Source organism: Notolabrus celidotus, chromosome 4, assembly GCF_009762535.1.
Source record: "Notolabrus celidotus isolate fNotCel1 chromosome 4, fNotCel1.pri, whole genome shotgun sequence".
Taxonomy (NCBI): Eukaryota; Metazoa; Chordata; class Actinopteri; order Labriformes; family Labridae; genus Notolabrus; species Notolabrus celidotus.
In genome coordinates, this window is record NC_048275.1 from 22,149,086 (window position 1) to 22,173,816 (window position 24,731).

The following is a 24,731-nucleotide window of genomic DNA, read 5'->3' on the forward strand; positions in this document are numbered from 1 at the left end:
CACCTTCCTTCACCTACACTGTTTCTACATAATAGCCACTATGTTGTGTCCACACAAACAACAAAACAGGATTATAGCCTTTTCTTGGAGCCACTGCCACGGCTTTTACCTACCTTGTATGAGCAAACAAAGTCTTGCACACTGTTGTTTTCAGGCAAATGAGGAGTAGCAGTCATTTGAACACGGACAGATACTGGAAGCCTTCACCTGCAGGGGGTGAGATTTATGGGATCAACACGATGTGCTAACAAGCTGTAAAATACATGCTTGACTGTTGAAATTTCAGACCTGAATTCAAAATGGAATGTTTATTTTTGTCTTGTGTAACGAACCATATTCCATGTAGGGGCTGTAATGCTTGCCCTTAAAGTTAAGATCAATAATACTTGACTTTTCTTTCTTTTAAATAAAAAAAAACACTGTAGGAAAATTCCTGTAAAATCTCCGGTAATCACAATGCACTTCTGCATGGCTATTAATTCAATTAAAAAAACTGTATTTGTCCCCGGGGGGGGATTTAAGGCATGAATGAGCAGCATTAAAACTCTATACCATAATCATAGTCATAGCCTGTACATACCTGTAGCAATAGTCACTCATGTAGATTCATATCATATTCGTATATCATTCATACCTCTGTATATACTGTATCATTTAATTACTGATAAAGCACTTCTGGTCAGATTCAATCTGTATTTTATTGCTTGTACCTGTGACATGCCAATGCCAATAAAGTTTAATCTCATCTAATCTAATCCATTTTGCCAAGACCCTGCTAATATGCCTGTTAATCTTTTCATTGTTCTGTATATGCTCCATAATTACAATGATAAAAGTGTCAGTGATAGTGACTTGCTGGTCAGAAATTAGTTTACATCTAGAAAACAGTGGGTCTTTATTCTCAGACAGAAATAGATGGAAAGAGACATCTTTTTCTAATTTGTCAAAAGTTAATTTTGGAGGCTTGAATATGTGCTAGCTGCAGTTAGCATACTGTACTACTACAATCATGATATTGTGCTTAATACAATGCAATGATACATCACAAGCAAAAAGCATTCATAAATGCCAGTTTATTTAACATGTTGCAGACCTGGTCATAAAAAGAACCTTGTGCCTGTATTGCAGAGCATGTTTGTATCGCCATTTTAGCATAATTCAATGCAGAAAAACTGTAAAGCAGAAAAATGGGGAGGATTACTGATATGCCACATACGTGCATAACCTCTTTCTAAACCCTTTTGCTGTGTTCATATCTGACTAAAGTGTTATGTCACTGCAGTGCATAATTGTGAAGTCAAGCATGTTCAAATTGGTGTGTTACATTGGAGCAGACAAGAGCAGACAGTCCCATGCACAGCGCTCTTCCAGGTGGAGAAATCTTCAGCGTGACAGCCCTGCCTTGCCTCATAACTGCTGCAAAGTTTTATGACAACTGCTTTTTTTAAGGCGGGGTCTATCAAATAGTGCATCTTGAAGGTACACTGCAGTGCCTCTGTGTATGCCAAACCTTGAGGCTAAAGCACAAAAATATCACTTTTACCTGATGTGAAGGCGGCCAGCTATTTTCATTGTCGGATTGTAGTAATGTTTAGAAACAAAGCATCTCTCACCGAACATTTATTAGTGAGTAACTAAGAATGATGCACGGCTTAATTAAGTTTCAGGGTGTTGACTGCATGCAGCCAATACTGAGTCACTTCTAAGTGTTTTACTTGATTCCATTAAACATTTGTTTGTGCTTTTATGAGTGAATTTGCTATCACAGCATCACCTTGACAATCCATACTAGTTAACCTTGCTTCGCTGACTCAATTATTACCATTCAGGGAGTTGAGTGTTTTTGTCAGCTTATGTGATGACTCAACTCTTTCATTTTAATCTAAAATCTTGCTTTGAGTTTCATTGGAGATACTTGCATAATTAAGTAATTAAGTGCGTAAAAACAGTTGCACATTTCATCTTTCACATCAATCAAACAGGGTTAAGAAAGGCTCATACAGCACCTAGGTTTTACAGTAACAGTAGAAGCAAAGACAAATGCAGCCGAGGTGCCTATCCAAACTTTTGGTGAAATTAAAATTTGGCTCCCACATTGACACCTACACTACACTGAGGATTTTAACAAAGCATCTAACAATGAATCTGCAAAAGTAGGTCTTGAGTCCAAGATTGGCAACATCACCAAACATGAAACAGTCAAACCCACAGCGCACAGTTATGTAACCAATGTTTGTTTTGTTCCTGAATGGTAATGTATGTGTAGGATTAAACAGTCAGTTGGGAAAAAACTGAACAGAAGCATATTTCTCTCTGTACACACACACACAAACACAAACACACACACACACACACACACACACACACACACACACACACACACACACACACACACACACACACACACACACACACAAATGGTATCAAACAAATGGCAAGTGCTGGGAAAGAAATTTGGGTCACCATTAATCAGAGCATGTCTTAAGATATGTTCAGTCTTCATGACACAGCTATGATCAGGTTTTTAAGTTTAAGTCTCTAAATTTGAGTCCATATTTACAACTTATTACAGTAAAGATATGAAACCACAGACTGAGGTCACTGCTTTTAGTGAATGCGATCAACTGTGAGAGAACATCTGAGATCTTTGTTTGACTAATAAAAGTCTAAAAGACGTTAAGTAAATTACTTGCACACTAGACCTGAATGTTTTGCATTAGGGTTTGAAATGATTTTAAATAAGATATTTATTGAGAAGAAAAAAAAGAGTTTAGAAAATCTAAAATATCTTTCTCTGGGAAAAGGGAGCATATTGTAGCCATTCAGCTTGAATTAAAGCTCAGTTTCTCAATGAAAGAGAGATATGACTGCTGAACGACAGGAGAATGAGTTGTTTTTGTCAAAAGAAACACTACTTACGCAAGTAAAGGTCAAGATATAAGGGCTGCTTCATCCACTAGGGGCGCTAAAGTCAACACAAACCAAAAGTCCCTCATAGCTGCTTTAAAATACTGAAAATGAAGATGGTATGGTTTGGTGGGAAAAAAATATAATTATCTTTAACCATATTAACAGATTCTGTGTTCCTCCACTTATTTTGAGACTCTTAATGAGTGGACACTGCATTGACTCTGTCATCAGAGTCATTCAGACTGTCAGGTTATTGAAGTGTAGGCTATTCGTGGAATTAATGATTTTATTGATGGCTTCTTGACCCTGTATGCTCTTTGGCTTCTGGGGAATCGTTCTGTCTGACAGCAACCACCTGAGGTCACCACCTCATACTCAGCAGGGAAGTCAAGAAAAGGGTTGTGAAGAGGGAGAAGTAACTCACTGGTCATACAACACAAAACAACTCAACTGATATCAGACTGTCTGCAAAACTGTATTCTACAACTGCTTCTAAGCACATGTTAATGGAGCATATACAGTATAAGTTGCAGGGAGTAACACTAAAACTCCCAAAGTTTAGAGTACATTTTCACTTTTTCTTGAATTACAATATCATACTAATGCTTGGCAAAAGTCGTTATTATCCATATAATGATTGACAGATGTACTATTTGGAATATAAAGCAAAAAGAGTAGTTTAAAAACTCTAACTCCAAAAATTGTATTGTTTTTTGGTATGCTGGGGCTAAAGATTGGGAAATTAATATGTCTGTCTCAATGTAATTGACATCTGTATGTGTTAGTATTTTGCTCCTATTAAGAAGTTCAAGTGTCTGGGATTTACACCTAGAAAACACTTACTCTTTCCTCAGTCCTGTGACTGTCCTTGCTGCTGGATTCCATGAACCATCTCAGGGAAAAACTTGAGTAGGAGGAGTAAACGTACAGAAACCCTGTGATCAATAACTACTATTGACCTCCCCTTGAGCCAAGCACTTAAACCCCAGCAGCTCAATGATCAGTGGAGCAAGACAGTGCAAGCCCTGGCAGTTCCAGGAGGAGAGCGAGTGGATACATGCAAGCCTGCCATTTTGTAGCCAATCTCATGAATTCTGTTTCAAATAAAAGACAGTCTTCCCTCAACATGTTCTTGTAGTTTGACAATCTACTTTTCAGGGTGGACTGTTTCCAGACCAAGTAGAAAACTTTAGGAATTCTCAGAAGGATCTATGCTGAGAAGCTCAACTTTACAGCAGAAATATTAAATGAGAATAGTCCAGTACAAAAACGACTTTAGTCTCTAAAGCTCTATTTCTACAGCAGTGGGGGAATTATTATATAACTAATCTCACCATAGCTAATTGGGTCACTGAACCTTGGCTATGATTGCTTTTTGGGTGCCGAAAAGTTTTTTGTTTTTGTTGATGCAATTGAATTGCAATTGCAATTTTTGATGATGCAAAACACATATGACTTCCTTAATGTTTGCACTAACAGACCATTCAAGAAGCGGTGCTCAATTTTTTCCGAATGTAAAGTTCTTGTTTAGCTTTATTGACATGTTTGGATTAGAACTGTCAGAGTTAATTAACACATGCATTAGAGACCTTAACATGCTCATTATTTTGTAATGCAGGTGAATCTTGTGTTTCCCCTGCTTCAAACGTTAATCTACATGGAGCCTCATTTACCTAATTTAGCCTTTTGAAAATGAATATTAAACGATAACAATTCGTGATCCAAACTTGGAGCAGAGAAAAAGAGACCAACAACAGGAAATGACACAGCAGGTTATTATAGACTGCTGTGATGACATGACAAAACACTTTGGTTGATAAGGAAGCCTGATGTTCATACACAGTTCTGTGGATTATCAGTGAAACGTAAGAATTATGCTGCAGGCTGGAGTAGCTCACCCAGACAAAAAAAACAAAACATACAATCTGCAATCTGACTTCAAAACTGTCACTTGACAAGACAGTGAACATCTATGTCAGCCAGAAAAACAGGCGCCTTAAGTTGCAACAGGTAAGCCATTCATTGTCTTTGATCCATTTGCAGTAATGGTCAGCTGAATATGCTTATGTGCAGTGTTGCTAAAATGATGCAAAATGCAAATGCGGCTATCTGAGTGGATCTGTGATTGCATCCATAATGCTGTGTAATAAGAGTCTCCTTATGCGTAATGGTCTGCACCATAAGCTGGATGGGCTTGGGCAATTTTGGCTGGACGGCACGGGTGAGTCGAGGGTGAGGCCAGAGTGCCTGGGCCCAACTTGAAATCTGATTTTCCACCCCAGAGAGCTACCTCAGAATTTGTTGTGAATTATTTAAGCTGTGTTGCAACAGGCAAGTAGCTTTCTACTGGCTTTTTAACTTGCTCATTGTTTCTGAGAAACTATGGCATGATAGATGTTTGTTTTTCCCTGCTAAGAAGACAGAAGGCCATTGTGAAGGGAGGACTTGAGATCTGCAAGAGCTATTGGAAAGTCTTCTACACATTTCTTTTGGCCAGTCTCTTTAGACAATAAAAAAAAAAAAAACTTGTGTCAGTTTCCAACACAAATAAAATCTACTTTAGGGAAAAACAATTACATTTTCAGCTATTTCATTAGCCATACGCACACATCATATACAGTAGATTTGGCAACATCGTGTATAGTAACCCCTCCCTCCTCTGCAACAATGTTTGTCCAAATGTGGTCACTTCTGGCTCCAAAAACCAACATAACAGCCAGAATGCCAAATTCAAGGCTTCAAAAGTCTACACACAAATTGGTGACCCACAGTAACAAAACAAAGACAAGGAAAGAAGATAGAAGCAGAGTAAAAAAAAAAGAAAAGAGAAATGTGGCTTGGAAGTTTGCAAATTACAGAGAAGTTTAAGCATCAATTAACTTTAGAAGCCATTTAAACAACCATGTAACATATCATATATCCCTATGGGGCAAGACGTAAAAGGTGTCAGCTTAAACTTATGGCTGGAAAGGAAGGTTTTACTGCACTTGGCTGCAGCTTGTTTCTACTGCCCTGTTTTTACAATATGTGTAAGAATATATATGTGGCATATAGTGTAAAGACTATGAAAACAGCTGCCAAAAACCCTGTAAGGCAGCTACCCTACAGCCTTTAGTTTCAAGTTTCTAAAACACAAGGATAAAGAGAGAAAGAAAAAGGAAGGAAGTATTAGAGATTTGCTTTGGCTGCTGTTATGCGAGCTACTTAACATGAAGAGAGCAAATCCCCTTTCATAAATAAAGGCTCAGCTAACTGCTACTGTTGGCTCGGACCTCTTCAGTACTGCACTGAGTTGGCAGACTGGAGGAGCACTTAGGGAGCTCATCACCCACAAGCCTTTGGCTTAAGCTGCCAGCAGTTTTCAATCTGGGGTCAGGAACAGCAGCATGAAATCTTATGAAAAGGAAAAGGTAGCAAAATAAATCTTGCAGGGTACAGGTATCACCGTAATTTTGGGGGTCCTGCTGTGTTTAAGGCCTTTTTAGTACAACTGCAAAGAAACTGGTATCTCTTTAAATTCAGAGCGCAGCACTGCACCACTCTCTGATGTTCAAAAAGAAATTAAAAAGTTTGGCTTTGATTGACTTGGCAATGCAAGTTGAGTTCAACCTACTTTTAGCCCATTGGCAAACACTTGATTGATGTGTTATTCATCCAAAGGGATAGGCCACTGAGCCAACACACATCTGAAAAGGAGTCTGTATTTACTGATAAGAACATTCAATAGTCGTGACTTTGCTTTTCTAACTTTCAGAAACAGTTACATGGACAAAAAATATTTTCCTCCACAGCTTTTAAAACTTCCTTCCTTTAGGGACAGGGTTGGTTATGATGGTTCACTATATGAATACATCAACCAATAGAGAGTCAAGTTTTGTGTACATTTGCATCAATTCATGATTGAACAAATGGCGTTTTCTCCTTGTTTGCAGTAAATGTCTTCAACAAAAAGTAATGGCACAGAGCAGTGCTTGATTTATTGTCCTTAAAGAAGACTGCAGTGGGTCAACTCAACTGACAATCACAACTGAACCTACAAGGAAGCCTGGGTGAACACTTTAGAGCAAACAGAGCACAGAAATCTTTATGTGGTGTACAGCATGTGTTCAAGCAGAGCGCAGTGGGTACCTTTGCACAGGCTGATTGGCACCAGCTGAGTCAAATCACGGGCGTTTTCTCCAGCTGTTAGGCTATCAACCCTCCAAGCATGTTTGATTGTGTAGCTATTTCTCATGAAGGGTCATTTCCTTGACACAAATGTCTATGACACAGACATATTGGCAAAGAATTACAGAAAACACTCACGAAAAAGGGCGTATAAGCAGATGTTTGTGTTTCAAGGCTATAATATTAAGACATCAAGACTGCACCAAGGTTTGTCTTTTTGTAATCCATCCATGGTACAAGATAGTTTTCTATAGCCTAAATGAGAACTTGGAAGTATCTGATATGCCAGTAAAGCACATTTTCAGATTATGTTGTCAGAAGCAGCTTTGTTGGAATGAAACTTTGCTGTAAATGAGTCAAACTGGCGCATACCAGCTGGTTAAATGCAATGTCAAATCTGTTTTTGCTCATCTATGTACAATTTTTTTCACTTAGGAAAAACCTACACAAATTCAGAAGGTAAAAAACATCTTGAAAGGGTAGAAAAACTGTCATACTGTTGCAGTAACAGAGTGATTGGAGAAGTTGATGAAAGAAGGTGATTAATGCAGAGAAAAAGGGAACTTTGTACAAATAGAAAACATGATTGTCTTGATTTTTGTCATGACCTGGATTCTGACAAATAGCTCCAAATAACAAAACCAGCTTTCTGAGAGTGAGAAAGAATATAGAAATAGTTAGCGATTTATTTTTGTTGCTGGCCTGCCAGCAGCTGAACATGAAATGCCTTAATCCCTTTTATACATAAAAGCTCCAGCAGAGCATACTGACTATTGCTCTTGGCTGGAGCCGCTTAAAGTATCAGTTCAAGTGTTTGCTGAAGAAGAATGTGATGCCTAGAAAGTGTTGGGGTGTATTTCAGCATTATTCTGCTTCTGTAGTGGGCTTTATTCTTGAACTGAAATCATTTAAGCGTCTTCTTTATTATGCTGCCCTTTCCATAAACACAACACTCCATTAGGTTTAACTTTTCCATATAGTCTCCCAACTAAATACTTACTGTCACAAACTTAAAGAAGCTGCTTGAGGTGAAATGTTAAACTTAAGTGCACTTTTGAAAAATAAGTGTTGATTTAGACGGTTTCATCCTCACTGTTATTGACAAATCTTTCCAGCTGTTTTTGATAACCCAGTCTCAGCAACAGTGCTGTCAAATTCATGATAATCTGATAATGTAAACCATTTGATCATTTTGTTTTTGAGTCAGAGAGGGAACATTGGATTTGCATTCATCAGGTGGCTAGACGCTCAATAATCAATAATGTTGCACCATTTCTGTAGCAAGGGTTATTAAGAAACCTCAGCCACCATGTTTGTAATATCAAGTCCCAAGGTTATAATAAACTGATGTTGGGGATGCAGACACTGCTCCCCCAAAGGCACTTTCGTACCAAGTGATTGACAATAATCAAAAACTGAAGTCCTTCTTCATTTTAAGATATCTCTGTTACAGTATCATCATTGTAATAAGAAAGAAAGATGGCCACTACACCAAAACAAGTCTAAAACTGTTCTATGTTGGGCCAAATCATGAATAAAGTAATCTCATGGCTTTACATCCAGAGCAGGTCTAGGCCATAGAAGATGGAGGAAACAACTGCTCCCCAAAATGTTTGTAATACTAACACAAGACTCACTGAACTTTGCTTCAAACAGTCACAAGAATCTGTTCTGCTGTGGACCGTACCAGCCTGTGGGATCTTTGAAGTGTTATCGATAAGTTAAATTTGTGTTATAGTTAGCGGAAGGGGCTTGACATCAATCCCGCAGCTCCATCAGCCAGATTACTTCTGTGCACGCCTTGGCTCCAAAATACGTCACCAGTGCAATATGTCAGCACCCGTCATGAGGGCATTTTGGCTTCACTATTTACAATTGAAGGAGATAGAGGTGTGATATTCATATTCATACACAGTCAGTGACTAAGCAAGTTATGATATTGTATACAATAATGTTCCATCAACAACTCAAAGTTTGCTCAACTTTGGAAAATGGAACACCAGCAAAGCTGCAAGTATTTGATCAGCGTGTTATTCAAACAAACTCCTCTTGTGAATAGAATACAATGAAAGACAGCATGTATTCTCTGGGGAAGCAGGTTACATGCTTTCTCGTGGCTTCAGTCTGAATTGGTCTGTGTAACTATGATAATGAGTACCAACTGTCATTTTGGCAGTTTGTCTAAGTTGGTGTTAGCTGATGGGACGGCAAACCAGTACATAAGAATGAAAGTGAAACGCTTTACTCAGATTTTTGTGAGCCATCAATCCAGCCGAAGCTCAGAGACAGAACGAGTGGAATCAAGTGTCATGAGTTCAAGAACAGGTGAAATATTTGAGCATGTGTGTACACGTGTCTTCAGTGTTACTGCCGGTTTATATTTCTATCAGAATCAAATAACATCCAAGAATAGATCTGAACAGAGATCCCGAAGAATCAAATTGAAGCAGCTCTTCAGAAATGAATTCACACTGTGTGGGTGTCTTCAAATCAGATCAGATACTCTTAGTACGTCTAATTCAGCCGAAACGGCACAGCAAGGGATTTAGAAAGCACAGCCTACATGCTAATAGCTGTCAGAGCATGCCTCATTCATACCATCAAGGATATTATGTTAATAACTGCATGTAGGAAATGTATTTGTGCCTGTAAAATCCTCCCAAGAGCCCTGTAGCCTTTTTCCAGTTAGTCTACATATCAGCAACATTTCCTTTTTTTGTATATTATGTGTCATTTATCATTTTGGCAGCTATTTTGTCTGGATGTGTGAACACTAGAGCTTTATTTGCTAAATGTAATCCATAAAAAGCCTTATAATTCAGATATCAATTTGTTTTTATCCTACTTTACTTTGAATTTAGACAAGAAAAGATTGTTATTTATTTATTTGGAGTTAAATTAAAGTGTATCATTCCAAAATTAACTTTTCATTTTCTAAAGTAAACAAATAAACAAATAAAGGCTGTATAAACAGTTCAAAAAGTTATTGGATGGTTTGAAAGGCCAACTGAGGTTAGCCTTAAAACAGTGCAAGGCAGAAGTCTTTTGACATGTTCTATTGTTCATGAAGTGAGGGGGGAACCTCTAGTGTGTGTTTGTGTTTGTGTGTGTGTGTGTGTGTGTGTGTGTGTGTGTGTGTGTGTGTGTGTGTGTGTGTGTGTGTGTGTGTTTGCATTTGTGTGTGCCTGTGTCTGTCTGATGTAAAGCTTTGTAAGTTCTTTGTCACTGATGCTATAATTCTATGATTTATACACTGTCTCTTAGATCTGCTGTCCAACATTTATCACAGGCAGTGTTTGTTTTTCCGTTGTCTTCGTCTCTGAGTGTGTGCGTGTGTTAAATTATACTACATCAGTAGATGTTTTGACAGCCCTTGTCTAAAAGTAGCCAGCCATTAATTATTCATAATGCATTCAGAGAGTTAGAGTAGAGGAAGAGAGATCAGAAGGTCGCTTACTGTTTGGATTCTTTAATATTCACATCCCATTAAATACCGGAGATGGAACAAATTCTGCTGAGGTTTGATCTCTGCTGATTTGCTCAATAGGATTCTGTTATTTACCGGATATTTAAGCTGCTTGAGAGACGCCGGATAGAAGCTGCTGTATGTAGGATGATAAGGGTTCTATGTGTTTCCTGTTTGGGGATTCTAGGCCTGTCGTCGGTTAGCAACCTAACTTTAAGATTTCTTCAGTTTTCACATCAACAAAGTTGGATTTTGTTTTTTTTCACCATGTGTGTACCACAAATGTATAGAGAGCATTTGTCTTTGGGTTCTTTATCTGATGAGTATGTTTACTAAAAAACATGAGTAATTGTATGAGAATCTGTATTATGTGGCTGCAGTTTGCTACCCAATGGCAGTAATCAACATGTTTTAACATTTTGACTAAGTCATACTGGAAAAGTAACGTTCTTACTTGTAAAGGTCCAATAGAATGAAAACACCTTCATCCTTGACCCTACCCTTTAGTAAAGCCTCTGAATTTTTTCTCTAGCCCACTCACTAAGAAAAAATAGCGTCTACAAGGAGATTTGAATTGGCTCCTGTGGTGCTCCAACTACAGGAGTGATTTGCATAGGCATGTATGCAAAACCAACTCCCACTTCCACTCCTCCAGAAATTTTGCCCCCCCCCTATACTATTCTGGTTTTGCTTTAGTGTTGCAGAGACAAGATGTCAAAGGTCAGAGCAAAACATGCCAACTGTCTTGTTGTTGGTTGCAAAAACCAACACAAATGTGTATATCCTATCCAAGCACTGGCGGAACAAAGAAAACAGTGGTTGCTTTTTATTTTTACCACGACATGCTGGCTACAGTTTTTGCTAATTTGTAACAACCTCCTCACCTCAGACTGCTTCAACCACAAGGGTCAATACAAGCTGGGTTTGCTTCGACACTGACCCTCACAAAAGGATCTTTACCTACAGTTTATGGCCAAACATCAGCAGACGTTCCATCAGTTGCCTATTTGTGATAATATTTACGTAATGATGATATATTGCTTGGTAGTGGTTCTTCAGGTTCTTCTGGAGTGCTCGTCATTTGCTTTAATGTTTCACCACTTCAATCGGCCCCATCCAGCAAATTCCCTCATTATCATAGCATCCTTGTGCACATTGCACCGATAATGACGCTAGAAACTGAGATTCTGCAAATACTCCACAAAGTCTGAATTTGTGATGCTTTTTAGAATGGGATTTTGCAATTTATCATCGAAATGATAAGAAAATATCAGGTCAAGATGACCAGCATCCGCAGTGGTGTTCATGTTGTTATTTTTATTGCTTCTCACTGACTCAGTCTTTAGGCCTTGTTTAGACGATACAAAAATATATTCACGTCAGACCCTCCAGTCTCCAACTGTACTAAAACAAGCAGCACTGCAGCAGCCTTGTGTCCTCCCAAACCTCAAGGGCTTCAGGGGCGGTCAGAAGTGTTTAGCTCCCCAGTGTAAGCTGCCAGCCCTGGGCTTAGATAGGAGCTGAGGGCTGCCTGGGACAGCCAACTCTAGAGGAACTTCCTGGGTCAGCAGTTTAAGTCACAGAAAGAGCAAGGAAGTAGAGAGAGGGACAAAAAGAGCAAGAGACAAAGGAAAAGGAGGCAGAGACAAAGGAAAAGGAGGCAGAGAAAAGGAGGAGGAAGATGTCAGAGTAGAGAAAAAGGAGAAGACATGGGTGTGTGGTGTGTTTCAGTGCATCTGTGCCTTTGGGACGGGCTGTCATCGGTCAGTTGTCAGTGTCCGACAGGCTTTTGGCCCTCAGGGGCCCCTGTCACCGGACTCGAGCACCTCGAGGTGACGGTGTAGGACAGAGAGAGGCAATGCGAGGGAAAGAGAGATGAAGAGGGAAAGAAAAAGGGCTTTGCTTGCACCCTGTCACTGACCCTAATCACCCCAAGATGTGTGGGTGTCAGTGTGCGTGTGTGAGAACAGATGTAAAGAAGGCTTGGCTCACAATGGGAGAAACCGTCACTAACCCTCAGTGCTAAGGGCTTGGCCTGCGGTGGCTGTCAAAGATCTGGGTGTATGTGTGTTCTACATTTATCCTTGTGAGGGCCTGTTTGACTTTTACTGTATTACCTCTTACAAAAGTGCACATTACCTTCAGGGCTTGAGCTACACTCCTGAAACATGATTTTCACGTAGCAATTCCTCAAAAAGCACAGCAGATGGTAACCAGTGACACTAAAACTACTAATTGATGCTAATGAGCTATGAAACTTAAAGGTGCCAAAAGTGGTACGACGAATTTGTTCGGAGAGAGCAGTATTAGGGAGATTTTTTGGTCTGCTCAAGTTTGCACATGTTTACTTCTGTGCTGCACATCAGGATGCAGGAGTCTAGTGTCGGATAAGCCAATACTAATTGCCGCACAGACCTTGGCAGCTAGAGCTTTTTTAATTAATAGTCCTCGGTTTGGCTGACCTTGCACAGTAACACACATGAACAAAGACACACATGCTTGCTCTGCTCATGAACAGCATTGAAATGCACAGATGTGACAGAGGAGGAGCCTGCAGTCTTAATAACAGAGTGCAAACGTGCAAATAGCACAGAAACACACAGATACACACAAAAAAATTTGATAAACTTTGGAGTATTTTTTTTAAATCTCGGAACAAAAATCGAATTAAACATTTTGAAATATTTCAGATAATAATTGTAGAGTAAGGTTGAATAGAAGCGGTCCTTGCCCACACACTGTGCATGTTTACGTTTGTGTAATGAATATTTGTCTATGTGCATTTATTCATAGGGTGACAGTTGGCAGTGATATTGTGCTCCCCCATGGCTTGTTTAAACTAGATGTTTTGTGTGCAAGATCACAGAGCTGTCTGTGCAATTCCCCTGGTGTTAGGCATGGTGAGCATAGAGGGACAAAAATAAGTGTGTGCTCGTGTGTGCACTTGTGGACTTCACTGCCAGCTGTGTCTGTCAAATGCAGATATACCCCTGCAACTAATAAATAGGCACGATGAGGAGGGAAAAAAGATGAAATAACAAAGAAAAAATCTTTTTTAATTTCCAAGATGTGCTTTGAATTTATGTCAAATAGGAAGAAGTAAACAGTGCAGGCTGTCATATGAGTTCAAGTCTGTCTGTTTGTGTGTTCATACACATCACAAACACCAGCTCAGCATGAAACATTAAAGGCAATCCAAACTACAATTTCAATAATCGTAACATGAGTACGCATGGAGTAGGATTAAAATTTGTTTCCCAGCATAAATGTGTCCCCTCTGTGTGCCTGTGTGTGTACTCCCCCATCATCAGTAAAGTTGGAAACCCTGTGTTGTTGTAAATTGGAAAATATCTGCTCCTCCAGTCCCCCTCTCTCTCTTCCTGTTTTTCTCTGTTTCCTGTTACTTTGAACTCAAACAACATTCAAAAAAACCAATGTCATCCTTTGTTTTTCATTGTTTTACTAGTGTTATGGTGTCCATTTATAGTTCATATGCTGCCCAGTACTGACCAATCAAATCTGTGCAGGCTTTTGTTGTACACAAAAAAACAACAGTCCCAGAAGCAAACACAGGAGGTGGACACATTGTCTGACGTGTAATTCCATAACCAGCCAGCTATCAGGAGACATTATTTACACTTTGGGCTCTTTCTAACACCTGAGGTAAAGTACTGTGGCATGGGGAGTAAGCATCATTGCTATTTTACACCCAGTGCAGTCACCATTTTTATGCCAAGCTACCATGTCTTTCAAATATTAAATAATGAACATCATCAGAAGAAATTAGTTCATTTTGATTATTTTTGTATTGAAAAAAAAATAAAAATGAAATAACCCATCCAACCAAACAAGCAACACCATCTGTGATTGATTAATAAGTGCTCTACTCCTCACCTTCCTTTTATAAGTAAGGTTACACATGCTCTTCCAAAAAACACATACACACCAACACACCCACACAAACAAACAAAAGGAGACATCTTACCCCCTTTAAACGCACTGATTAACCCTCCTGCTATGTTCCTTTCTTAGGGACAGCTATAATGTTCCTGGGTCAACTTGATCCGGGGCATATTTAATAATTCAAAAGTGTCAGAACCCCAAAAAATCCCAATTTATATTTTTTAAAATGTCATTAACTCCATTACTAACCATTAAAATCAATATTTAGTGCATTGGTGTTCTTTAATTCTCACAGATCATGGTTCAAAGAGGATAATTCACTCGTTTTTTTATAAAAAAATAAAATCATGTTAAAACTTCTTTTAAGTACATTGGAAAGAGATTGTGGTGAAATATGTATCACAGTTGCAAAGAAACATTTAGTATTCGACAATTCTGACCTCTTTTAGCCTCCACTTTGACTGCAGGGTCAAATTGACCCATAAACAGTATCTATGCAATATAAACATGCAGGGGGGGTTGTAAATATGTGAAATGAACCATTTTCATTGTATATGTTGTTCACACTAATTAAGCCAAGCGGAAGAAGTTTCATAGCAAAAAAATACTTCAGAATTTTTTTAAATGGGTCAATTTGACCCACAACATAACAGGAGGGTTAAGTTGCAACCTTTTCTGTTAATACAGACAACCTTCTCTTAGCAATTTTAAACGTTTGTAAAGGGCTGATTACATTCAGTGCCTTCTTGATTTAAGTCCTTCTGATACTTTACATAATGTAAAACAACCCTACTGCACATGCAGCTAACCTGCTGTGGAATCAAGAGTTCAAAATGTAAAACCACAGTTTTAGAAGTGAAATTGCAAAAAAATGCTGCTCATGAAGTGTGTTCACAGAGGAGGCACATACTGCATACATTAAAGAGCATTAGAGGTGTAGGTAGGTGGAGAGGAAGTTATACCCATTATATAACCTTTTGATGGTAATATTATACTGAGATACAATGCCTCTAATCAAAATGCAAATACATGATTCAAATATAGTATTAATGTTGATTATTTATCATGAAACATGTATTTTAGTTGTTTTTCATCACTGGGATGGTTTTATTTTAAAATGATTAAGGATTCAAGAATTCAGGGATACTTCAGATTCAGATTCAGAGAACTTTAGTAATCCCAGAGGGCTTAATTGTCATTCAGACCATATGACCATGAGATAACAAAGTGAAGTACTCAGGTCTCAGCGTAATAATATATACTCTTTTCAATGATTATTGTTCAATGTAGGGTGTGCAGAAGCATGTGCGCTTACCACACTGACATCAGCTATTTGTTTGCTTCCAATAAATAACTAACATTAATAGTGTTACTGTCCCATAAAGTTGTAAAACCACAAAGAACATTCTGGTAAAAAAAAAAAGGAGTATTCACCCCATCATGTCCCGAATGGCCTAAAATTTTGTTTGCAAAAAAGTGTTACATAAAAATTGTGCTCTTGCCTTGCTCTGTCGTTTAGTGGATGACACATCGGCTATCAGACAGACAATTTACCCGGAGAAAAAAGAATAACAGAAGAAATTGTTGTTCTTTTCACATAAACATGTTCTCTGTGATTGCTCTGTTGTCGAGTACATGTTGATCCTTGTCTGCATCGTGCCCTGAGAGTGCATCGAGCCTGTGTTTGCTGACCACTTGCCCATTAGACCTCTGAGATGAGCAGACGACAACATAAGCTCATACCCGTCACAGATGGAGGGAAGGGGAGAAATGACAGTGAGATCAGAGAAAGTGGCTGCAGAGGGAAATTGGTCACAGAAGAACTGCAAATCAGCAGAGATAGCGGCTGGAGAAGATTGAGGTTCGTCTGCTTGCATTTGGACAATAATACATCAGCAATCTGATCAGAAGTACACACCTTACTGGTAAGAGAGCCAATCAACAAAGCCTTTTAGATGATTGGAAATGAGAATCCAAACTGCTGGGCAGAGCAGCAGTTTTCTTTTTTATCCTAACATACACAATAACACAACACACAACCATACCTGCTATCAGCTCTGATATTTAAACCCGGACTCACGTCAATGACAAACTCATTGCTGCACACAGATTGATCAATGTGACCAAAGTGCTTTAGAGTTGAAGCTCTTTGATCACTTTGTTCCAGCAGAGGGCTGAAATTTTATCAGGATATTTAACACAGCAGCATTCACCTTGGTTCATCACTGGCTGTCAGTGGGTGAAACTGTTTCCACTGACTTTTCAGATACCCCAATTTGTCACAGCCTGGCACAAAAGCCCATGACAAAGTGGTTGGATAAGCTCACATTTTTGGACCCAAAATTGATCAGAAAACCTGAAGTTTTCAGATCTCAGATCTTCTAAATCAAAAGCCTTTCAGCATTTATATTCTAAAAAGGCGTTGTACATCCAAACTCAGATTTCACAAAGCTACATTCACAAGTTGTTTTGACACCCTTTTGACTTGTAAATACAATTATTAAATCAGTTCATTCTTCTTTTACACAATCGAGCAAGCCACATATATCCAGCTTAACATCTATTGATTTTGACACCCCAATTATGATGCTGCCACACAGCAGACACACATGGACAGGTGCTCACAAGCTGAGATGACACGCCAGTAATTGGTGTCCATCCAAAAAATACTGGCACCAATCCTAGCTAACAGGTAATTACACGCAAATCAGCTAACCAGCGTGCACTCAAATGTGTCAACTTAATCACTGATTTCTAACATATCTAATTACATACATAACTGTTAATTGTATTATAGAACCTTTATTACAAAAACAGCCCTCAATATGTTACACCCAGGCCTGTGAGGCCATAACAATGCAAGACATACTGTACATACCATTGTTTGGTCTACAGGGCTTTTGCACAGAGACAAGCTTAGATGCACACAGATATCCAGATGCTTATCAGGAGTGTAGGGTGCACACAAACAAGTGAACAAACAGGCTTGCACACAAGTAGAAATCTGAAATTATAAGCATAAGGTGGCTGAAGGTGTACATACTAATGCAAAAAAGGCATAAAAATGCAAAGAACACACACACACACACACACACACACACACACACACACACACACACACACACACACACACACACACACACACACACACACACACACACACACACACACACAGTGATTATCCCAGCTGTTGCATTGTTGTTTATTGGAGGTATTGCTCTTCATGGCTGAAGCCTGTAAGTCCCAGCAGGCTTCTCCATCTCTCAGGTTTCTGCCTGTTTACAGATGTTTTCTCTTCACACCTCCTCTCATTTCATCTCTCTGTCTCCTTCCATCTGGCCTTTTTCCCCAGTGGACTTGGACTAGGTAAAGATCATCTCCAGGGCTGAAATCTCTGTTTGTCCTTCCTCATGCTCCTCTGTTGCATCCCTCATTTCCTTTCCTCAAAGCTCCCAGAGGACACAGTAAGAGAAGATAGAACCAAAGGGCTTTAAACTATAGTTTCTATAAGTAGCATCATACATATATAGGGAGTGAAGTTGTTTTAATGCATCTCTGCGTTTGAGGTCCATATTTCTATTTACAGACGGACAAACAATACACAGCCTTCTTCGGGGTATTACTGAAAGCACTGTAATATGTTAAAGTGAAAATCCCCTATGATAAAAAGAGGTTTGGTGGGTGTTCTGAGCTGCAGCAGGGCATTAGCATGAGTGTTTTAGCAGTAATACCAAGCACTGCCAGGTTATAAAGGCAGCTATAAAAGTTCAGTGTTGCAGGTAATAGACTCAAACTTAATGAACTCAAACACAGGGCTGGCTAAAGTAAATGCAAAGTTTATGATGGCGATGATTTACAAGTGTGTTCGTGAAGAGGGAATCAGCCAGGTAATTAAAGAAAAAAAGGGCCATGCATGCAGGCAGGCAAATGGTCTGGACACAGAGTCAAAGAGTCATAACAGGAAGGCAGGAACATGAAACTAAAAACACTTAAGAGGTGGTAAAGGAGTTAGGTGAAAGCTGACAGTGGGACACAATACTGCAGGATATGGAAACAGCTTACTGTTCACAGATATAGCGACTTTGCTATTTTGTAGTACTGCTGTATGAGTGAAGGGAATTGTTATACCTTATTGTGGACTAAACTATCCCACAGTCTATTATATAATGCACCCATGCACCACCAGTGGCCACTTACTGAGTGCTGCATGGCATCATGCAATGAACTGGAAAAAAACAAAAAAACATCAATGAGTGAATTAATGAAGCAGAGAAAGAGGTGGGTATTTGGGGGAATCCTTTTTGGACTGACGTTTCCCTTAATGCAATGCAGGCCACATCCGACCAGATGGTGGACTGAGTGATGCACTTTTAAATGTACTTTATTGGTTTCAACTCACTCAAACTGCTGGCAATACAAAAGTGAAAAACAAAAATGGGGGCTCAGAACTTCAAATTGTCCCTGGAAATAATAGGCTAAGATATTTAGAGCTTGATAAGCCACTGGAGCAGCGCTTCTTAACAAAAGGGTAAGGGCAGGAACAGCTGGTGACATACAGTAAACAGGGAATCATCCTGGTCTGTGAAGGCTATTAAAGGTGACATATCATGCAAAATCGACTTTATAATGGTTCTCTACCTGAAATATGTGTCCCTGGCATGTCTACAAACCCCCTGGAAATGAAAAAAATCCATTCTGCCCCTGTTTTGATTTCTCCACCGTTCTGTAAATGTGTGCTGAAACAAGCCATTTCAGTTTTCAGTGTTTTTCATACGTCATAACGACATCCGGTCTGTAGCGGACTCAGAGCTCGGAGCTTGTTCAGCCCAAAGTCTGTATAAAATACAACTCAACCCCTCCTCCGTTTTTATTACCTGCACATGTGTGCTAACAAGGAGCTTAGGAGGGAGGCATGTTAGTTGTAGGCTGTCTTAATAAACACAAAGGTTGGTTTTACTCCCACGCCTGCAGATTTGAAGATCAAGTGGATGATTTTTTATTTTTCACTGAAAAGTGCTAGCGCTAGTTAGCATAGCCACATAGCTACATGTTCGTCGTTGTGTACCAAGACACACGTCGACATACTGACATATAAAACAACAAGAAACACAAAATCTGTGACCAATCCTTCAGGAAGGTCCTGCTACAGGCGCCTCTCTGTCAGGATCAGATTCTGGATCAAATTCAGAGGGTTGAAGTAACGTGGGTCTGTGAGCAGCCATGTATATTCAGCCAACATGTAAACATTAGATCAACGTGCTGGAGAGCTGAGGCCACATCCACTTCCTGAGGGGGCGTGGTCAGAGAGCTCATTCTCATTTAAAGGTACAGCCTGTTCTGAGCAGGGCTGAAAGAGAGGGGTTTACAGGCATGCCAAAATCTGATTTCAAAGTGTTTTTCTGAGCATAAACTTCAAAGACATGTTTTGGGGATCTCTTAGACCAATATATTTTGATGAAAAAGAGCATAATACCTTTAAGACCTAGTTCCATCAATAAATTCTAAATGCCTGCTCAACATCAGGACACTGAAGCTTTGACAGTTAAAAGGAAACATTCATTTTATTATTTCCACCTGTGCTCCTCTGAGTGTGATGTCACCAAGTAAAAATGGCCTATGTTCACAACAATACAGAGAGACTTCGTACATAGTTAAAAAACATGTATGATTACAGTTTAGCTACCATCCAACATTTGCTAAGAATAGCTTTAGCCACTTCCAGGCTAATATGTCCATTAGCTAGGAATGGTTTTAATTCTAAAATTGGCCTTCAGTAGTCTACCACACTCTGAAAGGCATGAATTCCTAGCTTACAATAATTTTAGCTAGTTAATGGTCCAATGCTAATGTAAGCTGTTCCAAGTTACTCCAGGTCTTCATTACCCTCTTGTCCTCAATTTCAAAGACTTATCAATTATGAATCAATGAATCAATTATCAATGCCTGGGGTGGAGGAGGGTCAATATGATCCACAGTAAAATGTCAAACTGACAGAGCAGAGACGCAATACAATGTTTAAAAGCAGCAGGTTGATTGGTTGATAGAGCTTGTGGGAAAATCTGGTTAGTTTGATACATAAATTAATGAACACTCATGATCAGCTGATCAAAGAAGCAGGAGCGATATGTATGAATGAAAAGATGATGTGAAACAGTCTCCCTGGTTGAACTTGCATTGAGCTTCATTTGTGTGTTTGCTTGTGTCAGACTGCCTGCCTGTCAGTGTTCAGCAGCCACTAATATACTCCATTCACTGCTTGTGTTTCTGCATGTTTATGTTCATATATGTGTCAGTGTACATGTGTTGCACATGATTTCCCTCGAAGCACAGACTCATTCATAGATCAGCTGACATGTTGTGGCATTGATGTCCCTGCTGCTTTAAAATAAGATGCAACGTTGACTCACAGAGCAGCCTCAGTGCGCATGGAAAGATCCATTAATAAAAAGGGTGAGTGTGTGTGTTTTTCATGCACACACACTTTCAAACCATATGTAAAAACTGTGCATGCCCCTGCAAATGGATGTATTCTTTTGCTAAGCTCCTGGATTTTAAGGATTTTTTGACCATGAGTAGCCTTCCACCTTATAATGAATTAATCTCCATCTGTATGTTACACAAATTTTACCATTACGTAATTTCCTCTGCTTGATAAGCCCTTTTTAATCTCCCCAGGATTAAGACGTCAGCCACTTAATTTGCTGGACAGAGCTGCACAGTGACAAAGTCCTCACTGTCATTAGAGGGTGATATCAGATGAGACAGGCTGCTGGACAGGTTTGTTATGAAGTTGTAAGGAGAGCATCAATTACTCTTCATGATCCATCTGTCACAGTAGAGATGAAAAAGAGAGGCAGAGGGAGAGATAAGACCAGGGACCGGCTGACACACGGTTACCTTCAGGAAAATGGAGTTATAAAATGACTGAAATGTTATCGAGACACTGCGACCCTTGTGTCAAACATCTACAGCTCTTCCTGTGTGTCTCCATTTTACCTGTGATTGCCAGGTGATGTAGACGAAAATGATAAGGACAAGGACCTGAGCAGTTCATTTGTTGTGAGAATTGTGTGTGAGGGGCACTTTTGCAGCTTGCAGCGACAAAGTCTTGGTTGAATTTTCTGTAGAGGAAATGGGGTTTATCAGGATGTTTGAAAGATGTTTAAGGTTTTGCACTTCGGGCATTAAAAATAGGCAGGTTTCCATCAAAATAAAACAAAATGACACAAAATTAGCAAAGGAAATCAATGTGGTTTTTATGATTTTTATGATTGATTTTATGATTTATGATTCTTTGATGGCTGTGATATAAACATAGAATTACTGCTTTCAAATTTAAAAATACCACATTTTAAGTAGCTAATGTCAGCATTTACATGGTCAGGGAAGTTTTGCCTTCATGTATTTATCCTGGTAATTTCACCTGACATGCCTCAACACCACCACCAGCAATGTGAGGAAAAGAAGTTGAGGAAAAATCAAAAGACGAGCCAGCTATGGCCCACTTGGTGTTGTAACAGCTCATCTGATCAGAGTTTATGCAATCCAAGAATCCTCAAAAGATTACCTTGAGTGAACATATTTCTGAATGTGGATATGAAATCTGTCAGCTGTAAGATGGCGTGCTTGTGACCATGACTGTTGAAAGAGTATTTACAGAGTATGGCTGCTGCCAATACCTGGAGGCAGTCATTTTTATAAAGAAAAGAAAACGGAATTTACAGATACACTCATGAACTCTTAACCTATGTAGGACTAGGTTTATATGACAGTTGTCACTCTGTGAGCGGGCTGCAAGCTTCCAAGGCTGTACTTCATACACATAAGGTCTAAAGATAAATTAACAGGTTTTGTTATCTCACTCTGTCCAACATCTCGACTATAAGCGTATAAAATAAGAGGAATAAGCGCTATGAAGTGAGATAAGATTAGGGCACTTTTTTGAACCTCAAAAGAAGAAAGTATTACAGTGAGTAGGAGGAGGCAGTTGGAGTGACTCTGCTTTAATTTACAATCTCTCAGGATTTTGGAGACAAATTAACACTAATAAAATCTGTCATAGTACATCTAAAAATTCCTCATAGCCAAATGGAAGAAAGGTTTTTAATGAATTTCTAAACAGACACTAAAAAGTCAGACCCATTGTTCGTCCTTTCACCACATAGAAATCCAAAACCCAATTTTCTACAGACACATCACAAGTCCTCACAAGCTTTTGGCAATGAATTTAAAAATGTTGTTTTCTCAAAGCTAACACTAGTGCTATCATTTCATGTTAGCGGTCAGTCATCTACCAGTGACATAAATCCCTAAACTTACAGAATCCACTTTGAAATGTTTCTCCAAAGTTTGATTTTCAAAACGTGTTAGCTAGCCAGTATTGCAGAATCTCAACTTTAAAGGTGACATATTGTGCTCTTTTATATCAAAATATATTGGTCTAAGAGGTCCCCAAAACATGTTTTTAAAGTTTATTGCTAAAAAAACACTTTGAAATCAGATTTTCGCATGCCTGTAAACCCCTCTTTTTCAGCCCTGCTCAAAATGGTCTGTTTTCTGTGTCTGTGCCTTTAAATGAGAATGAGCTATCTGACCACGCGCCCTCAGGAAGTGGATGTGCCCTCGGCTGTCCAGCACGTTGATCTAATGTTTACATGTTGGCTGAATATACACGGCTGCTCACAGACCCGCGTTACTTCAATCCTCTGAATCTGATCCAGAATCTGATCCTGCTGGGGAGGCGCCTGCAGCAGGACCTTTCTGAACGATTGGTCACAGATTTTGTGTTTCTTGTTGTTTTATTTGTCAGTATGTCGCAGGTGTCTTGGTACACAGCTACGAACATGTAGCTATGTGGCTATGCTAACTAGCGCTAGCACTTATCCATGAAAAATAAAAATCATCCACTTGATCTTCAAATCTGCAGACGTGGGGAGTAAAACCGACCTTTGTGTTTATTAAGACAGCCTACAGTACAACTAGCATGCCTCCCTCCTAAGCTCCTTGTTAGCACACGTGTGCAGGGAATATACAAAAGGAGGAAGAGGAGTTGAGTTGTATTTTATACAGTCTATGGGCTGAATAAGCTCTGAGCTCTTGTGACATATGAAAAACACTGAAAACTGAAACGGCTTGTTTCAGCACACATTTATAGAAAGGTGGAGAAATCAAAACAGGGGCAGAATGGATTTTTTTCATTTTCGGGGGGTTTGTAGACATGCCAGGGACACATATTTCAGGTAGAGAACCATAAAAAAGTCGATTTTGCATGATATGTCACCTTTAACACTCACTTTCAATGTTGTATCAAATTTTAGCCTATGACATTGTTTTCCTATAGGTGGAGCAATGCCGGAAGTAGCAGAGATATCCAAAAGAAACATTTTCTTCATTTAGTTTCCAAAACACTTGGCAAAATTAAAAACACAATGTATCATGTAACAATGGTTTAAAACTGCAGCTTTCTAAGTCGTGTGGAGATATATAGACATATAGCATCCTTGTGCTTTTTTCACATGCTTGCCTTCTGCAAGTGGCACCTTGCCCTGTACTTTACCTTGCACAGAGCAGAGATCAAATTTAATATTGTGTGAAACCTGACATCTTAAATAAAAAGAGGGACATGTTATTGCCAACTTTTATCATGCATAGCTCAAGTTTTGTCTGATATTTCAAGAGGATTTGGGCAGAATGTTGCAGAGTGATCACAACGATTCTACAGGTCAAACTAGGGTTAGATATTTATTACTTATAGGAGGGCTGGAGTACAGTTGTCGAGAATGGCATGTTTACTTGTGTTATTTCTTCTTTTTCTTTCAATAGAAGGCATTGGGGAGGACAGATGGTAGGTAGGCAGACAGGCAAGAAGAAGAAATTGGCAGGTAGAATATAAATGAGTACGCCAGCCAGAGAAGCAAACAGCCAGACAGCCCAACAAGTCAGCAAGCCAGGCCAGCGAGAGTGTGATGATAAAAATCTGTGTTTCAGGAGTTAATAAAAAAACAAAAAACTACTCAATAGAGATCCTCCCTCCTCCCTCTACACATTATCGTTTAGTTGAGGGCTAAACGGGGAACATCCACCAGATACACAGTACAGTCAGTCTCCCCTCAGCCATGGTAATGGAGCTGATAGGTTTCACTCTAGTCAATGTGTGTGCTCCCACTGGCTCCACTGTGTTGCATTTCTGCTCCATCTCAGCTCCAGCAAGCCCTCACTACCAGATATGCAAGACATCTATTTTTTATGGATGCCAGAGCATGGTACATCCATCAGGATAGGGCAG

The 24,731-nt window shown here is 39.3% G+C and overlaps 1 protein-coding gene across 1 annotated transcript in view; it reads right to left on the reverse strand.

The window, feature by feature from the left end:
• The window catches only part of LOC117811836 (sodium/calcium exchanger 1-like), a 355,950-nt gene that overhangs the window by 178,441 nt on the left and 152,778 nt on the right, over positions 1-24,731 (reverse strand). Inside the window, exon 5 of the mRNA XM_034682311.1 lies at positions 114-207. The gene's annotated coding sequence lies outside the window, so the exon portion shown is untranslated. The remainder of the gene's footprint in view (positions 1-113; positions 208-24,731) is intronic.